This window comes from Trichosurus vulpecula, chromosome 6 (genome assembly GCF_011100635.1).
Source record: "Trichosurus vulpecula isolate mTriVul1 chromosome 6, mTriVul1.pri, whole genome shotgun sequence".
In the NCBI taxonomy this organism is placed as follows: domain Eukaryota; kingdom Metazoa; phylum Chordata; class Mammalia; order Diprotodontia; family Phalangeridae; genus Trichosurus; species Trichosurus vulpecula.
Genome location: NC_050578.1, coordinates 179,480,703 through 179,487,879, shown reverse-complemented (window position 1 = coordinate 179,487,879; position 7,177 = coordinate 179,480,703).

Sequence of the window (7,177 nt, the reverse complement as noted above, 5' to 3'; positions counted from 1 at the left end):
AGAAAATGATGGTTTTCTTGATTTGCTTATATTATCCTCTTTGTTTTTATATTATTTATACTAAGTTTATTGTTTTTCAGCCAAAAGAAACCATTCTGGTAAGCATCTGTATTTATTATTCCTTCATGTGAGATAATAAGTTCAATGAACATACTGAATATTTTGCATTACATTTACAAGAGCAATTTTCCTGTCCTATTCTATTTAATAGATTGCATCACCTTAGGCACAATCTTGTTAGGAATTCCCAAACTAGAGATGTGATAGTCTAGCATTTTAATGTGTTTTCATTTTCTTAAAATTGTGGCATGGAGAAATAAATGATATCAAAAGTAATGAGGCATGGCACTTTCAGTGAAAGGGAAATATTACTTGATCAAGATAATATGGCCTCTGTTAAGAATACGGACCCATGTTACCATTTATGTTGCATAGAGGAAAAAGTGTAAGACTGCTCACTGTTGTAAATGTAATAATAATATGTATTTTTGTATCATTATTTACTTAGCTACTTTTTCTTCTTCCTGTAAAGCAATATGTTCTTCTTATGGGGACATTACTCCTAGGTTCTTATAGGCATCCCAGTAGAATATGGCCTCTGGCACACTCTACCAATTTGAAATTACTTTGAGAACGGGTTCAACGATGGAAAATTTAGCATAGCAAAGACCAGCCTTATTAAATTTAAAGAAACATGTCCCTACATTGAATGTCAAGTGACAATTATTTTGACTGCAGGGGTTGAGAGGAGTTTGGATCTAGGTCAGGGGAGGGAGTAGCCACAATGTTCACATCATATTTTTAAATATGAACCTGTTTTTAGTACAGGCATTTTTTTTTAAATTTCAAGTTCTGCCATGTATTACCTTTGTTTTTCTCCTCCTTACTTTCTCAAAGCCAGTATGTCCACTGATACTGAAAAAATTTCAAAAACAAAACCAAACAAAAACCTACAATAATTGTTACAGCCCAAAATCAAAGTTTAAAAAATTTTTAAAAACTCATTAGCAGAATAATGTTCTATGAACCAATTGTGAATAGTTCTCATTCCTAACCTCTCATATTATAAATTATATTAACCAAATTGCTTGTTTAGTAAAATATTCTTCTTGAAACAAATTCGATCATCTGATTTTCATGAAATTTAAATTTCATCTTTTATTCATCCAGAATAGTTGAAAAATGGTACTATATGAGAAATTAATAATTGATAGTCTCACTTGCTTTCTTTGGTGGGGGGGGGGGAGTATCTGTAGTTCTATTTCCTTGCATAGTGCCTTGAACAGAATAAGTGTTCAATAAATGCTTGTGGATTGATTTATATCTTGATTAATGTAGGTCCTGTGTTAATTTTCAAATTATTGACTACCTACTACTGTCCATGGACAATCTTTTATTATTTTGAAACTGAATTCTTTCTTAGTCTGTGTATTTACAAACTACTCTGAAAAGAGATGTGTAGGCTTCATCGGACTACCAAAAGTGTAGAAGACACACACAAAAAGGTTAAGAATGCTTACATCGAGATATATGAACAAGGTTACATAAATTATAAGTAATTGTGTGGAAGTAACTATTACCAGTATATTTAAGATGGAGGAAAAGCACAATTTCCTAAACACCAAATACTAATGAGACTGGCAGATTTTGGTACCTTTATGGTATTTGTGACATTCACAGAGTGAGTCAGTCTCAAGTCAGCCTCTAGAGCTTGGGAATGTCGTAGTAGCTTTACTTGGTCTTTTATGAATCACATAACACAATGCCTGGCACATAGTAGGCACTTGTTAATTGTTTATTAACTGACTGGGCAAGTCCATATCTTCCAGTTGTGATTACTATCAGGTATGCAGTAGGGCAAAGTGAGCTATTCTTCAGTGTCCCTTCCTCTGGCATCTGATGCTTTATAGTAGCATTAAGTGACAGCCCCTGTGGCCAGGTTGAGAAATTTTCCAATAAGCTAATGACAAAATGTCTAGGGTCCATTTATTGCATTAGCAATGGGAAAGGAGGGGAAGCGGGGGAAGAACTTAGTAAGTACCTACTATTTGTCAGCCACTGTGCTAAGCACTTAACAAATATTATTTCATTTGATATTGCAAAGTTATGAAGTTCTGGACTATCATTTTAGAGGTCTTTTTGAGAAGTCAAATGTAAGATCATAGATAGATATGTACGAAGACATATATGTATACATGAATATACATACACAGGTATGTATATGCATCTACTCACATGTGTGTATTTTATATATTTGAATATTTTATACATTGTATTTGTGTATTATATATACACACATATATACATGTGTATATATGTAATATATACATTATCAAAGCAAAAAAAGTCAATAAAATTCATCTAATATTAACATGGTACTAACAAGAACAACATTAGTTGCTTATGTAGGCACTTGGGCTACTGTCAGCATGTCAGGCTCTTCATTTAACTGTCCAGGGTTCATAATATCATAGATTTAGAACTATAAGGGACATTAGCAGTCATCTTGTTTAACCTCCTGATTTTACATCTGAAGAATATGAGCCTTGTGATAGTGATATGACTTGATCAATGTCGTACAGGTTGTAACTGATAGTAGCAAGATTTGAACCCATGTCCTCTGACAATACTTCCAGTGAGCCTTCCTTTGTACCAGGTGGCCTCTTGGAATGAATTATTATACTGATCTGTAACAGAACTGGGAAAGTTGTTTTATTTTTAATTTTTTTTTCTGAATATGTCTCTAATTTTATATGTCTTTTTCTTTAAAAAAAGTAATGACTGGATGGAGGAGGGGTAGGAGGAAAATCTAGTTATATGAACTTACAGTTTTATTTCCAATTAAAGTTTTGTGAATGTAAGAATTTGTTTCTAATTACAGTTTTAATAAAGTTACTCTTTTTTTTTTCTTATACTCAGACACCTAGTATATAAACTACAACACAGGATTTGGAGCCAGGAAGACCTGAATTCAGATATTGCCTTGGGCACTTTCAAGCAATGTGACACTACTCAAGTCCCTTTATCCTCTCAGATTCAGTTTCCTCAACTTCAGCATGAGAATAATGATAACACCTACTGCACATTTTATTAGATCAAAAGTTCCTTAAAGACAGGGGCTATTTTTCCTATTCTTTGTACCCCCAGAAGATAGCACAATACTTGGAGGATTTTGTTGTTGTTGAGTCATTTCAGTCGTGTCCAACTCTTTGGGATCCCACTTGGGTTTTTCTAGCAGAGATACTGGAGGGCTTTATCATTTTCTTCTCCAGCTCATTTTGCAGATGAGTTAACTTAGGCACACAGGATTAAGTGACTTGCCCAGAGTGACACAGCTAGTAAGTATCTGAGGCTGGATTAGAACTGAGGTCTTCCTGACTCTAGGCCCAGTGCTCTATCCACTGCCCCATCTAGCTGCCCACTTGGAGCAGAGTAGGTCATTAATAAATTCTTATATTTTCCACCTGCTGACATATGGTTGTTGCAAATATGAAAACGGATAACCTATGTAAAGTGATTTGCAAAGCTTAAAGCTTAAGAGATAAAAAAAAAGGTTCAAAGTTTTTTTTTTTGTTTTATTTTTTTAGAGCTGAAGAAGGGAAGGAATCAAGGAAGATGGATAGATGGATGGATTTATTAAAGCCACGTACTCTTCTAAGCTCTGGGGATAAAATATAATCAAAGACAGTGCCTGCTTTCAAGAAACCTATATTTTAAAGGAGAAAGACAAGACAAAAAAAGGGAACTGAAAAGAGAGTGAGAGCACAGGGCAAAGGTATCTGGTCAAAGCACAGTTTTGAAATGCAGAAGTAAGGAAGAGGCTCAGGAAGAAAATGAAGATAAACCAGCCTCAATACCTCCATAAAATGGAGGCTCCATGAGGAATTTGCCATTGGGAAAAGATGGGTGGGTTTTATGGAGGGATATTCCATATTGAGTGGCCCATCATGGTGGTATGTTGTCCCACAATAAGGGGGTCCCAAGAGATGAGAGAAATTCCAGGATGAGCAAGCAGTAGAGGCTATTTGATTTTGAAATTCAGGAGACATCGTGGAGAGAGCTGGAACAATGATTGAACAATAATTTTAAAAGGCAACAGATAGGTTTGGGATTGGGGAGAGAGGCACTCATTTAGAATGCATGCCAACATGACAAAAATGGCAAAGCACTTCTTTTACATGTGCCTCTGTTTCCACTTTGCATTTCTAGTGGTGCAAAATCTTTGCTGTTCCATATTTGACCAAGTTGCCACCTGCAAGAGTGCTATGTTGTCAACGTAAACATTTGGTTATTAAAGAAGCTATAGATTTACAAAGATTTATCTGCTCATTTTCTTTAAGTAACACATCTTAAAGCTGATTTTCCAGTTTATGTCTCACATAAATTTTCCTAGAGGGATGGGGTGGGGTGTGATATGGAGAAGACTCAGTGACATCTACATCTGTGCTGTGGCATATATAATAATCTAGAAAAATGAATATAACTTAGTTTTGACATATGCAGATCCACTTTTCAAGCACTGTGAATGTTTTTCAAGGTTTAAATTTTAGAGTTACTTGTCTCTTTAATTTTATGTTTTCGCTCCCATGTGTCCTCTCATATGTATTAAGTTGTTTAAAGAAGGCAAACTTCTACTCCTTCTGATTTTAAAATATCTCAGTCCCTACTAGAGAGCTACAGAATAGCATAGTATATCAGAGAATATCAGATAGAAAGCAAGCATTTTTGGCCAAATGGCTATTTTGGTTATAGAAATCAACAGTTATAGTGGACATAGAATCATAGGTTAGAGTTTGATTCCTGATATTCATACTTCCCTGATATGCGCCTTTTAGCAGTGTCACTAATTTGCTGTTTCCTCATGTGTAAAAAAAGAATAATTTTTAAAAAGCATACTCACAACACATGTCTCCAAGGGTCATTATGATGAAAGCATTAAAAAACCCTATAAGTCCACTTATGCAATAAATTCAGGTCAGCTCTGTGTAAATTTCCCATGGAAGTGTCAAATACCACTAGATACCTTCCATGAATACAATTTGGTAACATCTCCTTTCCACTTCCTGCCATCATAAGCCACCTATGACCTGCCCTCTAGTCAGCATATGATCTTTTCTGTTTATATATAATTAACCAACAGCTTATCTTCTCATCTTTGGACATGAAATACTCTTCCTTGAGAGGATGAAAGGTCTTCCAATTCTGCTTTCCTGCCCTCCTATCCTATCATAATTGTGTCATCATCTATTACACTATGCTTCTCTTTATGACACTAATAATCTGGTCAGACCTCATTACCCCAAAATGTGGCCTTATGGTCCAACTCTTTTGCAAAATGGGTTTTTTACCTAAATATTGTTTCTATAAAGAACTTCTTAATCATCATATACCTCTTGCTTCTCTTGGCTTTCTTCTACTTGCTAGTCTCTATATTGATCCCCACCCCCAAGGTCTAATATCCTACTGATCTTAACATGTACCTGTCCATGACAGGTTCTTTTCCATGCCCACAAAACACTAGAATACTTCTAAATTATTTTAGGTATTTTTATGATAACAGGACTAAGAGGTTTCTGAACAAAGTCATTCATGTCAGGATCTCCTTGGGATTAAAAATTTTAAGATCATAGGATTATAGCATAGGAGCTAGAAAAAACTTTAGTGGTCCCTGAATCCAACTTCCTTATTTTACCAAGAAGGAAACAAAGGTCAAGTGATTAATAAGTGTGCGAGGAAGTATTTTAACTCATCTTCACAAAATTCAATTCCATGGCTCTATCATCTAGATCACCTAGCTGCTTATGAGAAATTCCTAAGTACAAATATTTGGAAGAATTCTTTTGCCTTATTTCAGTACTTGTTCATACAATATTTCATTAAATATTTTAATACTATTTTAAGAAAAGTAGGGCTAGGTAGTATTTCTATTCTACGAATTGGGCACTTGAACCTTAGAGTTACAGAAAACTTAAGTCTTCTAATTTCTAGATCATGCCTTTAACAGACTGGAACCCTTCTTGTAATTCCATGTTTTTTGAATCACATATGGTAAAATGCTACTATAGGCCATAAGCCCCAAACCTGGAAGGTATCTGAGAGACCATGTCATTCAAATTCTTCATTTTAGTTTTGGGGAAACTGAGAGACAAGGAGGTTAGCGACTTGACTAAGGTCACTTAGGTAATAAGTCCCCTGACCTTAGATGACAGCACAATTTAATTGAACAATTAAGTTAAAATTCACAATTAATTTATAATGCACACTTCAGTGCTGTTGGGTTTCTCTAATAAATCTCAAGTCAATCACAGTCTCTCAAGGTTTAATCGTGAATGTGATGGATTCAACGAATTTTCAGATACCCAAATGGGTCTACGTTGTCTGCTTATGATCTAGTGTCCCACAGGTCATTGTTGAGTAGTTGTCACAGAGTTTCTTGGGGTATTCTGATAAACACTTATTTGGCCACATACTTTTAAGCCTTGATGTTCTATGGGACCGTAATTTTAAAAATCATATCTGTGATTTCAACAGTGTAGAGGTTTTTATTGAGGAATTCACTCTATCCAACAAGATGGAACCTTCTGTGTAACTTTTTGACTTAGAGAGCTACTTGAGCACTAAAAGGTTAAAGAACTTGACCAAGATAACACATGTAGTATTTGTCAGAGGCAGAATTTGAATCTGTCTTCTTAACTCTGAGGCCAGATTTCCCTTTACTAAGTTACACTAATTATTCACATAAATTGAACCCTCCAGATCTCAATTTTGCAGATGCTGTAGACCTTAGTAATTAATTCTGGTACCTTAGAAACCATCTGAGGAAAGCAGGTAGCTGTTAAGCTGGCTTCTTCTAGATATTGTCCTGCATGGGAACTCTAGCCTTTACCACAGGCTAAGTGTTGAAGAGGCAGGGAACAGCAGTGGAATTGAAGGAAAAAGACCAAACTACAGTTTTCCAACTGGTTTTTGCTTTACAATATAGGATATAGCCAATGATCTACTGTGGCTTCTTGCCAATTCTCCAACATGGAAAATTTTCAGGTGCTTTATGCACCCAGAGGGAAATGGTGAGGCATTTATCTTCTCTTATTACCACCTGATGAAGAATTATTGAAGGAACATTTTTAAGGGGCGTGTTGTTTGAGGATGGAGATGCTGGAGATGTGTTTAATTAAAA